This window comes from Ixodes scapularis, unplaced genomic scaffold (assembly GCF_016920785.2).
Source record: "Ixodes scapularis isolate PalLabHiFi unplaced genomic scaffold, ASM1692078v2 PGA_scaffold4__175_contigs__length_147842914, whole genome shotgun sequence".
NCBI lineage: Eukaryota > Metazoa > Arthropoda > Arachnida > Ixodida > Ixodidae > Ixodes > Ixodes scapularis.
This window is the reverse complement of record NW_024609879.1, coordinates 51,988,016-52,004,534: the sequence shown is the minus strand read 5'-3', so window position 1 is coordinate 52,004,534 and position 16,519 is coordinate 51,988,016.

Below are 16,519 nucleotides of genomic sequence, written 5' to 3'. Positions count from 1 at the left end.
CAGACTTAAACCAACGCGCTCTTCTCCCAAGTAAACATACACGCAACGCAATTTAATTAAGCAACGCCGAAAAACGCAACACAAAAGCCTGAAGAGTGATATAATAAACCGTGCGCTGCGTTTCTTTGGTTGTCTGTCACTATAGCTATACGTTTTTGGTTAAAGAACTATAAGTATTAACAATCGTCCACGTGCAAGAACCAGAACAATTTTGTTCTCTGTGACGATGGTGAACAACGACGTATCATTATCTGCCGCATTGCCGTCAATGACATAAATTAAGAAAAATATAAGCCCAGCTTACTTCGGGGCTGACTCTGCTGTCAAAGGTATCCAGTCAAAGGTGCAGAATGCTTTAAGGTGCAAACTCACCGTGCATGAGGTTTTGGCGCTTTTTTGACGGTTGATAACTTTCTTTCGGTGCATCCTACAATTATAAAATTAATGTAAAATTAAAGAGCTGTTCTTCAACAATACTTTAATATCTCTATAATTTGATCACTTTTAGTTGTTAGTTAATTATTTAGCATTTTAATAGACCACAGTCCCCAATATTGAAAAAAAAAATATTTCTCGGGTTATAACGTCCCATGGTCCAGAATATTTTAGGGGAACCTTCTGTTGGATATAATGAATTAAACAAGTCAGCAACAACCTCTACAAACAATGTATATTAAGAAAATTAAAGTTTAAAATGGTACTATTTGATGGTGTTATAAAAACGGAATCATGCCAACTAATCAAAATTACGAGACGTTAAATTATGAACCCTCCTTCGATATTCCATTTTACAGAACTTCCATATTAACATATTACGCGTTAAAATGTTATTAGACCTCAAACGTTTCCTATTCAGTTACAGCAAATTGCACTTTCTTAATATAAAATGCAGATGGCGAAACATGTTCAAGAATACCTTGATGTGCATTTTACGTTGAGTGCCGCTCGGAACGCCAGGTGAAGGACAGAAAAAGCGCCAGATGTCAGGGTATCAGAAGCCAGGATGCCTGCAGTGAGCGAGCCAGAAATGTCAGAACAGCAGGCGCGAGGCTGCGGGTGCACCACAGCTGCTTTTGCGCGCGTTATACTGTGCGTCGTACACACAGCTGTCGCGAGCTGAATTAAATAGGGGTCATGAAAGGGATTCTGCCATTTCGGATTCCGACACCTATGCGAAAAGACTTGAATGTTTTTACCAGTTGCAAAATCATTTTTGCAATCAAACTATGTTTGTTGGAATGGTTCGACCATATCTTGTTTCACGAGCCACCTCGGTGGCTCTTAAGTGGCAATGATATTGAAACAAAACACAGAATATTAAGCCTCTCAGTGTCTATGAGTCAACGTGCTGGTTCATGAATCTATATTTGTCGGTTTGAAATGTCGGCCGAGGTGCCCGCAGTCTAACGGAGGCCAATCTGTGATTTCGGTTACACGCTAAAAGATGTCCAGTTAGTCAGAATTGACCCGCATTTATTTTTATTAGGGCGCGTTAAGTAATATTTGTTGGTTTGGCTTGTAAAACTTTCTGAATACTTACTTTGCTTTACTTTGCCCGTAAAGCAGCCAACTTTACGGGCTGATGAAGCCACTGAAGCAGCGTCAAGAGCGCGAGGTCAGCAGTTCGTCCTCTTTCTGTGCCTGTGCGGTCAGGCTAAACTAGAAATATTAAATAAGCTACGCTTCATACATATCTTGGTGCTTAAAATGATGGTTGTCAGTTATCTGAAACTTTATCTGAAATCGCAAGGTGCGCTTTTCCGTCCTCCAAAAATGTTTAAACAGTTCGCGACAAAACAAAACGATATTACGTGGGCTTCCTTACACAGAAACTAATGCTTAAGAACTCGCCGTTCTGAATCATCCCGATCGGCAGTTGCGTTTGATTTGTTCTAACCCCCAAGATGACGGCGCCCACAACAAATATCGGGGAAAAGAGTGCCGATACTCTAAGTGTAGCTCATTTGGTTTACCTCACAGGCTAAACCAAATGGGGGGATCGTTGGCCGAGTGCGAGCTCCGTTCAAAGCACAGAGCTAACGTTGCAGAAGCTGGAGGGACTAAAGCTCCTCGATGTGTTTGTTTTGGTCGTTTAAGTAACGTCAAATGTGCCGGTGCACGAGGCCCGTGTCTTGAGCGGACCTTGGAGGCAAAAGGCGGCGCTGCACTAAAATGACTGGCCCTTGAAAGCGACTGGCGGTAGAGCACCCGCTCGTGGCATGTGTCTTGCACGTTTCCACAACAATGGTTGGCGGTATTTGTAAGAACGCCTTTATCAAGGAGCTTTAGCAGGGGCCCTGCGTTCTGTCGCCCATCTGGATCCTATCGTCGCGCGATCGTGTATCACATATACTGCGTGATGCACTTGAAATACCCCGAGCGAACTGTTGTACTGCACTGGCTAAATTTATAATGTGCAACGGGTAACATTTGTCGTCTTACGAAACTCTTGCTCTTTAAAAACAAACGACTAATTTTGAGTGTGCCGTTACATTGCATGTTTAATGTGTGTTCGCGCGTTCGCGTTCCTTTTTTTTCTTTGTGTGTCTACATTTTTGATTAAGCGACTCTTACTTATGATGAAACAGACCATAGTTGTCGGACTTCTGGAAAATATTATTTAACTAAAAATAGACACGGTAACGCAAAAAAAAAAAAGATAAAACATTGTCGCATTTAGTAAAAAGAAAAGAAATGATCAAGTTGATTATATTTGTGTTTTAAAATGTTTGAGCGCACCAAAAGCTATAAAAGCAAGCTCTATGCTTTGAACGGTGCGCTTGTTCACTGGAAAAGTAGTTCAGGGCATCATGCTCGCGCGTGTATGATCCGCTTCGCTTTCATGATAAAACCAAATACTTTACTTGTAATGTATTTAGTGCAACAAAGCTTACCTTCTGCATTTGTGCATAGCCCTCAGTTCTCAAGTGATTGAGCTCGCGCTCTTTTGTGTGCTACATACATTAGAGACCAAGGTAACCCGGAGCATTCTATTTCGCGAATTAAAAAAAAAGACTATAGCTACGTGTTACGTGTGTCACAATCAGTACAAAATATTCTAAACTTCACGTGTGACCATTTGCGAGAGTAAACAATGTTGTTTATCAAGAACAATAGACCGATCTCACCAGCCAGTTTGACTACGCCACCGCTGCCGCAATGCATCGAGGGAGTTTTAGTCTTTCTGCACGTGCGACAACCTTGCTGGAGCTCTGCACGTGTGGAGCATGAGCTGGCACGAGCCGTCTTGTGCATTGCTGCCTGCCTCTTGCGAACTAAAGTTATGGCGGCGTCACGCATGCGCCGGACGCTTGGTGAGATCGGTCTATTGCGATTGTATGAAATAACGCGGGGAAAACTGGTTCTAAGCACCCGACCGTCGGCATGCAGTGAAGACTCATAATTGGCAGCGAAATGATTGGTAGCTGTCAGCAAGTGGAGTTTTTCTATCAACCGAAAGTGAGAATATTTTCTTTTTTCTATTGTGAGAACTCAATAGTTATACCAAATCTGAGTATAACAAAGTACTATGAACATTCAAACATAACGGCCTGAGCAGTATATGTGTTCAAGCTTTAGCTTTCGATGCACCCTTAACTTTCGATACGCTCAACGCTAGTGTAAAATGTAACGCTGTTTCAGTCTTAATCAGCGTAGCATGTGCGTGCTTACACTACATTTTATGCAACGTTAAACTCTAACCGTTTGCACATTTTCGTGGTTGCACACCACTACCTGGCGCATAAATCGCCAAATTAGGACTGGTACATTGCCTAAACTCTCTGCAAAAGGTATCCACAGACCGAGAATCTTTGCCTGGCCAGTCATTGAATTTATCACTGAACTCGTATTAAAATAATTATTTTCTTCTATTGCTGCGAGTTACGTTTTAACTTAACATTTTTTTTTATTCTGACTCCCGCACCAGTCTTACGTTGGGTTCTATACTTCTTTCACTTCCACAAATTATAGCAAATTAATTATTCTCCAGAAAAAGGTTTTGCGCATTTTAGGGAACTATCAGAAATGTTCGTGACTTTTATAGCAATCTATATTTTGTAAAACATAACATGCTTAAAGCAAACCAGATTTATTACTTTAAACTTATGCAGACAATATATAAAGGAAAACTCTATCAAATGGATGAAGTGACATCGCAACCCTATCTGCTTAGAAACGCCAAACACAAGACTCCTAAGGTCAGGACAAATTATGGAAAACAAAAACTAAATTATCAGGTTTCTAGATTACTAAAGATTTGTGAAGGGCGTACCGATTTTACAGTATCGTTTATTAAATATAAAAGTACCATCAGACACACCCTTGTGCACAACGATATATATTACGCGTAGTAGAGATTGTTTTGTTTTGGCACCTACTAGTGTTGGAATGACGAATGCGTTTGTTACGTGGCTGTAACCTTTTGCGTACATATCTTTTGTGCTTTTTTTGCTCCTTCGATCATTTTGTGGTTATACATCAGTGATTACAAATCAATGTCGTATGAATGATAGTCATCTTTGTGTGGCATTATCTAGCTAGGTTTAGAATTTTAAAACGTTTTGTGAATTGTTTTCTTATTTCTTGTAATACTGTATTCATCTGAGTACAGATTAATCCTTGTTTATATTTGTAAAATAATTTCTACAATTTTGTGCAACAAGTGTGCATGTTTGCAGCTATGTAGATATATGTATTTTTGTTTACTTTCTTTACGTATTGGCAACTAATGCAAGTTGTGCTGTAATGAACTGTGGGTGGTAGAGGCCCAGTCAGGCAGAAATGCCTTTTGTCTACCTCCCTACCGGGCCTCGCCCGTGAGAAAACAAATAATCTTGAAACTAAACTTCAAACTTCAAATATATAAACTGAGTTGTAATTTTTTGTGTTTTCCAGTGTCGTGGGTTCGGTCAAAATAATAAACACACAGCTACCTAAATGAGACACCTGATTGCTCATAAATTAGTTCATTTGTTTTGATTTTTGAGGTGTTTAATTCCTCAAGATAGAATTTTGGAAACCCAAGTCTATCACATCATCACGTTTTCCTGCAAATCCGCGAAGAGCCAAGCTCATGCACCACCAAGGGCCTGCCCCTCATATAAATCTGATCACATTGAAATATGTGTAATTGGCCATCGAAATCTCCGTGGGGTGCTAACGGCGCACAGACAATTTTATATTTGTCAACGTGTTGTTTTGCATGTGTCTCACCATTTGGCTCAGGACGATTTTCGCTTTTTGTTCTGGCCTTATTTTTTGTAATAATAATTGAGGTTGTGTAGATATTTATACAGCCTGTAGTTGGTCTGCCATTTCAAAGTTTCGATGAGTCACTCGCTGCAGATTAGCACTTTAGCCTCACATTTCCAGGAGACGTGAGCTCGGAGCTTGTGCAACTGGTCCCCTTGCCCGAGAACTGGCGCAACCATACGCGTTTCAAAGAAAGCTCGTGCAGAGAAAAACAAGAGAAGGACCAGTGAGGTCAAATTGAGGATATAGAAAAATACCCCACTGTATTAAAGCGCCAACACACAATTTTCGCACTGATGTACGGGCCCGGAAGGCGATCCCACCGCAATCCGTTAGTTTAGAATCACACTAACCAAAGGTGGGGTTGCCCCTTAAGCCTTCATCGCGCGGGTAAGACCACTCTGTATAGTTAGATGGAAATCGAAACTATGGGGGAAATGGTATAGAAGGGGAAATGTCGCGTTCGCTTCCTCGTCTCAGCGGCCGTGAGTGGTGCCTTATGTGTCACTATCATCGTGGTACAATCGTAAGCTGGCAGCCCCGTCAAAACGGCAAATACCAGTCGATTTTTTCTAAAGTGGGGTTCTGAATAAAACGAAGGTGGCACAAAGTATTAAAAATATATATATATGAGCGGCCCTTTTTTTATTACTGCAGAACAATTCCTTTACAGTGTAAAATAAAAAGCTTACAAGGAGGGTTTTTTGCATTTATTTCCTACGCCCGGAGGAAAAGGTAGTGCTGTTTCAGGCATACTGGTTATGCTGCGCTTTATGCGAAGCGCCAGTTTGTTTGCTTCGCTCTGCATAAATTGTGGTGACGTCAGAACGCCGAGCTCTGATTGATTATGATTGAAGTATAGCAGGGAGACCTCAAGGCAGCTTGCTTCGAGGTCTACCCACTCTCCTTCCATTAAAGCCAATCAGAGCTCCGCGTCTTTCTGACGTCACCACAACTCCTGCCGCAAGAAGCAGTCGACTTGCTTTCCGCATAGGCATAATTGTGGAACCACCCCCGCCCGTGCGCTGATATCCTAACCTTCCGAAACGAACAAAAAGATGGTGATGCCTGAAGACTACATTATTAAGCAAGCGAGCTAGTTGTTAATCGACATACTAAAACCCGAAAGGTTGTGTTTGACATACTTAAACAAGATTTGTGTTGAAAACGTCGCGTTCGTCCCTATTTTTTATGTAGATCTACATCTTTTTCCATTCTTGGAAATGTGTGCATAGTGGCGAGCCGATATCAAGAAAACTTGGTCATGGAAGTGACATCTCTCTCGAGTATAATGCAGGTGACGTCGAGTAACGTGACATCATTTGGTGTCACGTGGACTGACGTTGCGTGACATACACCCCAATTCATTTTATTTTTTTAAATTTGGTGACGAAATCGATGTCGCGTGACTTGATGTCACATGAACTACACATAAACTCCACTTTTCCGCTAAGTTTGACGAGGAAATTGATATCACGTGACCAGACATCGCGTGAACTGCACACAAATTTCGTTTTTCTTGCTAAATTTGGCGGGGAGCGTGACATCCATTTTTCCGCCAAATGTACCCGGGAATCTGAACATGTGTACAGCTTTCGTGACGTCAGGACAAGTGACATCAATTTTCCCGTCAAATGGGCTCTTTTCAAAGGTCTATCAAGCAACATTGGCGGTCAGCATCGCTTGCTCACGAAGCGCGTGTTTGGTTCGAGTCCTTGCCGAACGCGAACGCGGCACTCGTGTATGTGTCACGCGACAGTAATTTTCTAGCCAGATATAGCGGGGAAACGTAACTGGTGTCATGGACACGTGAGATCAATTTTCCCGCTAACTCTAGGAGGAAAACTGAACTGATATGTAGGTTTCGTGACGTCAGGAACACGTCACTTCCCATATACTTGAGCCATGGGCATTCACTTCTGGCGCACCCGCCATAGTCGTGCGGCATGAACCCGTAGAGGTATCTTCAGCTGCCACAAACAACACATCTGGGACGAGTGCACAAGTCACGGCGTCTCATATATGAACCCCCTCGCGTTCCTTGTGACATCTTCACGTAGTTCTACGGAAATTTATGCAGCATAGTACACTTACCCCATTGAAAAATCTCATTTGTATGAGAAATTTCTGTGTCCATTAAACACATATGAATTATACAATATTTATAGGGGGTATTCACTGGACGCCATATTTGAGGGCGATGTTCAGAGCCCATGCTCAGAACGAGCTTACATTAATAGCTTGCTAAGACCGGCAATCTTGATGGTGCGGAATGCACGTGGCAAAAGAACTGTGGAAGGTCGCTGTCACACGCGCTCAACAACCACGCACACAGATATGGCCGGCAGTGAATACTTCCTATAGGAACATAAAAGAGCCATTTACTAACTGTATAAGAACTACATAAGATATTTAAGAACATATGAGAACAATATAAGAAACTTGCGAGAATTTTGTTATAAGTTTTTTATATGGTTCTTATATATTCCTAAATATCTCATATAGTTCTTATAGAGTTATTTTATGGCTCTTATATGTTCTTATATATCTTGTATGATTCATATGAGTTTATTTGTTGTGTCGCGCCGAAGCGCCAAGGAACAGACGCTCCCACGCAGAGCAGCAGCACACAAAGAACAAATTTAATATGGCGAAGACACATTTTACAGAGCAAAGACCAGCGCACCTTGGTGGTGAGAATAGGAACCTGTGACATTGCTTTATACATACACAACACTCCTCCACACTTACATAAAGGAACACTAGTACACCAGTCTATTTGGAGGGCGTCGAGCTCTGCTCGACCGTCGAACTTCCTGAGCAGCTAGGCCACTGCCAGCATTCAGTGGCATAGGCACCTCACATTCGCCCGGTTCATCAACACTCTCACTGTCACTCGATCCACTCTCTGAAGAGGCTGATCGGGACGAGCCCTCACTTTGAAAGCGTAAGTGATCAGCATGCACATAACGGATCTGGCTAGCCACCCGCACCAGGTATGTAACCGGACTGATTACTTTCTTTAAAATGCCTTTGGTCCAGTTTACTCTCTCCCCCCTCACATTTCTGACCCAAACTCTGTCGCCCACTTGAAAGAGTTTCGTTGGACCTCTGCGCTTGTCAGCCAGCTCCTTTTTCTTGTTTTGCTTCTCTCGTCGTGGAAGGGACGTTGCACCTGGCTTGAGCTGCGACAGTCGGGTCCGCGGAAGCCGTCCTAGGAAGAGCTCTGCAGGTGCCTTTCCAGTACTTGTGTGTGGTGTCGTCCGAAAGGCAAGTAGGAAACACGACAACTTCTCATGGATATTCCTTCTCTTCCCTTGGAGGTCGTCTTCAAGTACCTGCTTGAGCAGCGCTCGCTTGACTGTTTGCACAGCCCTCTCCGCGGCGCCATTCGAAGCCGGGTGGAAGGGTGGCGTCATGGTGTGCACCACTCCTTGATTCTTCATGAAGTTCTTGAACTCCTCACTTCGAAACTGGGGGCCTCCATCAGTCACCACTTCTTCGGGTAGTCCAAACTGTGCGAAGACAGCCATAATTTTCTCGACTGTCTGGGGTGCGGTTGTGGAAGACATGGGCAGGACCTCAACCCATTTAGAAAAACTGTCAACCAAAACAAACAGGTTGGTTCCCGACTTGGTTGCAAAGTCCAAATGAACACGTTCAAAGACCCGCGAGGTCATCCTCCATGGCTGGAGTGGTACTGGAAGAACGTCGTTTTGGACCGCTTGGCAGATCTCGCATGACTGCACCTTGTTCTCGATCATGGCATCGATTCCGGGCCACCACACATGCCCTCTCGCAAGTTCTTTCATACGCACCATTCCTGGATATTCTTCATGCAGGCTCTTGAGGACCGCAGCCTGTAGTGCCTGTGGAATCACGACTCTAATCCCCCAGAGTAGGCAATCTTGGTCCGTTGACAGCGTCTCCCGCCTGTGCCAGAAGGGTTGCAACCCTGGATCTTGCACGGATGTTGGCCAACCTCTCTTGGTGTGTTCAAGGACACGTTGCAGCAAGGGGTCGCTGAGGGTCTCTTTCCCCACATCAGAACTTGAAAGAAGCGGTTGCTCTGTGGGTGAAAAATATTTCAACATACTTTCCTCTCCTACAGTTGTTTTCAGAGGAAGTCTCGATAGGGCATCAGCATCCCCGAGCTCCCCGCCCTTGCGGTACAGGATCTTGAAGTTGTACTCTGCAAGTAACAAGCGCCACCTCTGGATCCTCGCAGCAGCTATGGCTGTGGTAGAATGCTTAGGTCCCAGGATCGACGTTAGCGGGTAGTGGTCAGTTACGAGGGTGAACGAACGCCCAAAGAGATACCGGTGGAATTTCTTGACCGCAAATATGAGTGCCAAGGCCTCTCTTTCCACTTGTGCGTAGTTCTTTTCAGCCACAGTAAGCGTCCTAGACGCAAACTCCACTGGTCTGTAGTCCCCGTTTCCCATGTCTTGTGTTAAGACTGCTCCGAGGCCGTAGCTGGATGCGTCGGCCGTCACTCGAAGTGGTAGACTAGGGTCGTAGAGGACAATTACCCCAGCACTGCACAACTGATCTTTGCTTCTGTCTACAGCCTGTTGGCATTCTTCTGACCAATGCCACTTCTTGTCTTTCTTTAAGAGTTCATACAAAGGTCCCAGTGTGGCAGCTAAGTCTGGGAGGAAACGAGCATAAAAAGCTAGCAGCCCCACTAATGCCTTAACCTCCGTCACGTTACTCGGTGTGGGTGCCTTTTTGATAGCCTCTACCTTCTCAGGGCATGGCTTTAAAACCTGGTCACTCAACAAGTATCCCAAGTAACGCACTTCGCGTACAAAAAATTGACACTTGTCCTGATTCACACAAAGGCCATGTTCCTGAAAGCGTTTCAACACTTCCAAGACTCTCTGGTTGCAGTCATTTTGATCTACGCCACCCACCAGTACATCATCAAGATAGCACGCTACCTTGGTTAGGCCCAACAAAATCTTATCCATTACACTCTGGAAAATTGCTGGTGCGCTCGAGACTCCGTAAGGCATACGTAAAAACTGAAACAATCCTAGGTGAGTGGTCACTGTGAGCAGTTTCCGCGACGCTTCGTGAAGGGATAACTGCAAGTATGCAGTCTTTAGATACAAAATAGCAAAGATGCCACACCCCCGAAAGTTGTTGAACACCTCATCTACCCTCGGTAATGGGTAGTGCTCCACCGTCACCTGTGGGTTTACGGACACACTGTAGTCACCACAGATGCGAACTTTACCCCCTGGCTTGGGAACCACAACAAGGGGTGTTGCCCATTCACTACTTTTTACAGGCCTCAAAATGCCCTGCGCCACCATTTTCTCAAGCTCACTCTCTACTTGGTCTCTAAATGCGTATGGCACCACTCTGTGTTTACAAAACACCGGTTGAGAGTTTTCTTTCAGTACAATCCTTGCCTGAAAACCCTTTATCGGCCCCACTGGACCTTCAAAGACGCTAGGGAACGACCTTTTCAGTGAGGCTGTCATCGTCTCGTTCTCAATACCACCTACGCCCAACCAGTTAATTTCTAACTGCTCGATCCAGTCTCTGCCTAGAAGAGCTGGCAGCTGGGCATTCGCGGACTTTACCACAATCAAAGGTAACTTTTCGCTAGGTAGCTCCCCGTTTTTTTACATTAACGCTCGCTACACCCTTGATTGGCACTAGAGCCCCGGTGTACGTTCGGAGACGCATGTCACTCGCCTCAAGGGGCACGTGAGAAAAAAAATTCACATACATTCTTTCTGGCATCAAAGTAACTGCTGAACCAGTGTCGATTTCCATCGTCACCGGTTTTCCTTCGATTTCCAAAACCTTCTGGAATGCCGCAGACGCGTCATTCTTCCACATACAGGTTACTCCCCAACGTCCGCGCTTGGTGTTCGAAGTAGGCTTAGGCTTGGCCCTACACACCGCCTTAGTGTGCCCCTGCTTCCCGCATTTGAAACACTTTGCTTTCGAAAACGGACACTTCTCGGAAGCATGCACGGTACTAGCGCATCTAAAACAAGGGCCTACCGTACGCTGATACTGGACCTGTGGCGATGCAGTGGCGGAAGGTGGACACCCGGAGTGTCCTCCACCATCACCTTGAACGCGGTGCACGTCCATTGAGTCCGGAACGCCGGGCTGCCGTATCTCGTCCGTTTTGCGCAGAGAAAGTTCTTTGGCCAGGCCCACCTTTAGAACTTCGTCGAAGTAATCGTCGTCGAGCTGGATGAGTGTACGCTGTACCTAAGGGTCGCGACACCCCGCCACGAGCCGGTCCCGAAGAGCCTGGTCGAGGTAGTCCTTGAAAGCGCATGTCTGGGCGAGCTTCTTGATAGCCAAGGAGAAGTCCGCTAGGCTCTCGCCGACCTCTTGATTTCTCCAATGGAACTTCGTGCGCTCTGCAATCACTAGGCGCTTGGGCCCGTAGTGGCGTTTCAGCACCTCGGAAAGTACGTCGTACGATTTCGATACCGGCGAGTCTGGGACGAGCAAGGTTTTCAGAACCTGGTACGACGCTTGCCACTTCTTGTCAATATAAGAAACTTCCTATAGGAAGTGCGGAATGCACGTGGCAAAAGAACTGTGGAAGGTCGCTGTCACACGCGCTCAACAACCACGCACACAGATATGGCCGGCAGTGAATACTTCCTATAGGAACATAAAAGAGCCATTTACTAACTATATAAGAACTACATTAAATATGTAAGAACATATGAGAACAATATAAGAAACTTGCGAGAATTTTCTTATAAGTTTTTTATATGGCTCTTATATGTTCCTAAATATCTCATATAGTTCTTATAGAGTTATTTTATGGCTCTTATATGTTCTTATATACCTTGTATGATTCATATGAGTTTATTGAACACAAGATATTTCTCATACAATTGGCTTTTTCCTAGGGTAGGGCCACTAAATAAGCTACGCTCGAGTGCAACGACACTTAACCTTCTTGGGGATTAAAATCATGGCTACCAAATACCTGAAGCTATATCTGAAATAGTCGGAAACGCTTTTTCCGTCCTCCGTAAATGTTTCAACAGTTCGCGTCAGAGCACATGAATATTACATGAGCTTCGTAACACCGAATATAATTCCGAAGAAGTCGCACTTTTGAATCGCGACGAAAGACATTTGCGTCTGCTCTCTACGAAGCACGAAGATGGCGGCGCCCACAACAGTGCCGGGGAACAGACTGCCGATATTCAAAGTGCAGCTCATTTAGTGACTCTGAATACACCTATGCACCAATTAGTTTTAATTGTTTTTGACCTCGTTTTGGGATTTTTTTAATGTCGTTGGTGATGCTATTAGCTGAGAAATCAATCAGACTACCGTTCCACCAGAAAAAAAAATAAAATAAATATGTTACAAAGCTATTGGTAAAATAAACGAAAAATTATTTTATTACTAACCACACTGCTTGTCATACGTATAGTCCAATAATGGGTACACATATTCCAGAGGCGTAGAAGAGATCCGAACTTCTTCTGGGTTGTACGAAGCTGGTTTGGAAGCACTAATCTAGTGAGAAGTGTGCCATTCGTATGATCTGCGCGAGAAATATTATTTGTGACTGCCTTTATTTCGTTTTGTCGGTTGTGGAAAACATAAATTGGGATCGATTATTTGTATTGTACTATTTTTAAATTTGGTGGTGCATTTGCTGGAAATCTGAAAACGGAATAACCGCTCATTCACACTGCAAGCAGACCCGCGCTTGCAAAGCGGTTGCGATCGCGGATGTATAAAGATCCAGTACAATTGCACGCGCACGTGATGTCATCAAGTGCGTGTGAAATTGTATTGGATTTTTACACAGCCGCGTTCGCACTCGCTTTGCGAACGCGGATCCGCTTCCAATGTGAATGAGCGGTTAGTGCTCAGAAAAGCTACTCGTATATCCCACTGAATTATAATTTTGAGTAATTTAGAACTAGCCAACATGCGAACACGCGCATATGTTTTCTAAAAAAATAAAATAACACTTGTTTATCGTTTGTTGCTCCTGTCAGAAACTATACCTACCTAAAATCGCGCCCCCGGTGTAGAGCATTTGGATGTTCCTATAGTGCCGTCGTCGCCCAACGCATTACATCAACTTTACTCTATTCTCCCGAAGCTGAAAGTGCGGTTGGAAGCTACGGGCTCATTGAACCGCCCATTTTTCGCCGCGTGGTTTGACTCCCGCCTATGTCCACGAGCAGGAAGCAAGCAGAGGTGATGAAAGGAAAGCGGTCGATGGGTCCGGCAAGCTCCTAGCTCCCACCGCACTACCAGCTTAGGCGCGAACGGAGAATACGAGTTTTCTCGTAACGTTGTGTATTGCTTCGGGGCATCTCCTCTATGGTCTATCAATATCGATTTCGACGTTACGTACTGTCCCCAAAACACTTTTTTTTTTGCTTGACTCTTTCTATTTCTTACTTTTGTTTATGCAAAATTGTATATTCACTCACGAGAAAATATGGGAAGTTTGTGGTCCATATTCGAAGCAAGTTAGTTTTTATCAAGGTTGTCGAAACGGAAGGCCTTTCAACGGCTACGGCAAAGAATGAGGCATTTATTAAAAAAAAAAAACGAAAAAAAGGCTCGAATTTTACCTGAGGGTCTCACAATACGATTATAGGAGTTCTTCGATGCGTAAGCATATGGTGCGAAAAACTTCTCAAAACACTTACCCCGTCATTATTCCCAGTTTCCGGCTCCGAAACTTCACGCTCTTTTCAACACCGCCACTTAGAAGACAAAGCCTGCACCCCCCGCCCCCCTCCCAATTTAATCAAAGGTCTTTACTAATGATTTCACGCAGCTCCACCTAGCTCACATCAGCGTCTCTGCCATGGCAAGTCTTGCCGCTTCTCAGATCGAGCGCGATGGTTGCTGGCGGGGGGACGCCAGACGTATACGGGCCTGCCGCTTTTGCAGCGGTCTCTGGTTTAGCTTGAGCGTGTTTGCCGCTAGGGAGAAGTTAGGAACCCACCAATAACGGCGACACGCAGGTCTTGTCTTCTATGCTTGGTGTCACCTCAAAAACCGTAGTAAAAAAAAGAAAAAAAAAAGGAAAGAAGTTTCGCTCCATGCGGAGCAACACTCATTTCCCCTTTATGTAGAGAATCGAGATATGCGTAGGTGCGTTTTAGTTACGATGTGTGTTGTAAGAACTGCTTCGCCAGGCGCATAAACAATGCGTAAAGCATAAAAACGACAGCAGAGGACACCTCCTGAGGCGCCTTTCTTCCTTGTGTCCCTGTCATGTAGGTGATACAAAAAACTCTCTAGAAACACTTTAGAAGCCAACAAATGAACGAAGCAAAAAAAGAAAAAAAAATTCTATGATGTATGAAAAGTGGGCCTCGGGCTTAATGCGGCGTAGCGCATCTCAACAGACACTCGTGCCTGAAGGTTTGTGGTAGCAAGAGGCGGACAGTGGAAGATCGATGTCGCAAAATAGAACGTTCCCGAAAATGCCGGAAGACCTCGAGCTGTTCCGACGTACGCTCGAGTTGACTCGGAAGCCTCGTAGCATCCTGAAAGCGGCACGCTTCGTTCTCTCTCGTCCTTGGAAGTTCACATCAAACCAAAGAAACAAACAAGGAAACGAACACAAAACTGGATCATCGCTTGCTCCGTGTTGCTTCCCTTCTGCCATTTCTACTTGCGTTCTAAAATTACAAAATTACAAAGTGTGAAGCCTATACAAACTTTGGCTTCTGGTCCTCGATGATGTAACCACGTGACGTACACCGAATTGTGATAATGTGTTAAGCAGAAGGGAGGGTTAATCATGTATTTGGAAAACTCTACACGTTCACTCACGTGTCGTACACCGAATTGTCATAATGTGTTAAGCAGAAGGGAGGGTTAATCATGTATTTGGAAAACTCTACTCGTTCACTCACGTCGCTTCTCATTCGGGTGCTTCGTTTGAACAAATCTATTCTTCTATCACCGACACTGTAATCCCTGACATCTCAAAGGCCGCAGGGCGTGGCTTCTACGTTCACGCTTCATGCATCATGATTCCTTCTGCGTTCTTATCGGCAGCGATAATGAGATTCTTAAGACCCTTCTCACATTTCTTACAGTGAGCGCACCTCCACTTAAATCAGTAAGCAATAGAAAAACAGCAGGAGAAACCCCGCCTCCAAAGTTCCACATACAACATTGTTCCACTCGACAAAAAAAGAAACATTAAAAATCATTGTGCCCTTAAATCAGGACACCCTTGACAGATGCACCTCTTTAATAACGCTTGTTTACTAGCCAGTTAATTTTATATAACTTATGGAGCTATCAATTCGATGGGCAGTCCCTTCCACTTATAAGTGCTCTCTTTGAAGAGGGCCTCTGGCACGGCAATACCCTCTTCCCTTTACCGGAAGTTCGTTCTCTACGGACGGAGCCTTTCCCCATAGGTCTTGCGATGCAGAGGTCTTCATAGGTTGCTTCGACATCTGTCCAGGAAACCCAGGCGGGTTTATATATCCTCCATACCTATTCTCACTGACAGCTTGAAGAACGCAGGTCTTGGTGATGCGTGATAAGCTTTTTATTGCTGTGCGGCGATTAAATTGGGGGAATAAGCGGAAGAGAGCGCACAAAAAAACAAATCACGAAGAAGGGATCCTCAAACCTCAAGTATCGTGATTTTTCGACCAATACCTAATTTTTGTACAGAATATTTTTGCCTTCCAAACGCTGGAAGAAGCCAAGGTGGAGCTAAATGACCTTATTAGGCCTGAGTCTGGGTGCCTTGGCCCTACATTGCCAAACATGTGACAAAGTTAGGCTTCCCTCGCCCGGTAGTCTGGCTGTCATCTGGCACCTGTCAGCCTAAATTGACAAGCGAGTGCCAGAGTTACAGCTCCACTTCTGGTCGTCCGGTTTTCATGTGGCATCCTTCGGAGGAAATTGCCGAACAAGTGACATGATTAGGCTTCACCACTGGTTGGGCTGTGTGATGTAACTGGCGTTTGGTGGCTGAAGTCTGGCACTTTGGCAACTATAAGACGAAGCAGACCCGCAGATAAGCCGAATACAAAATCACTTTGGCCCTTACAAACGCTTTGTAGCAAATCCGTATAAGCCTCAAGTTAGGCTTGTATACACAAACTCATCTCTGTTACGTCACCGCGCGGTGGTGGCGCGTCGGGTACACTTCCAGTCTGGGGCTGTGGGCGGAAGTCCCCGTGTGAGACTTGTATTTCTGCGTTGTATCAAAAGGAACCTGACAAAAACCTGCCTTCTCGACAATACTCCGCGATTC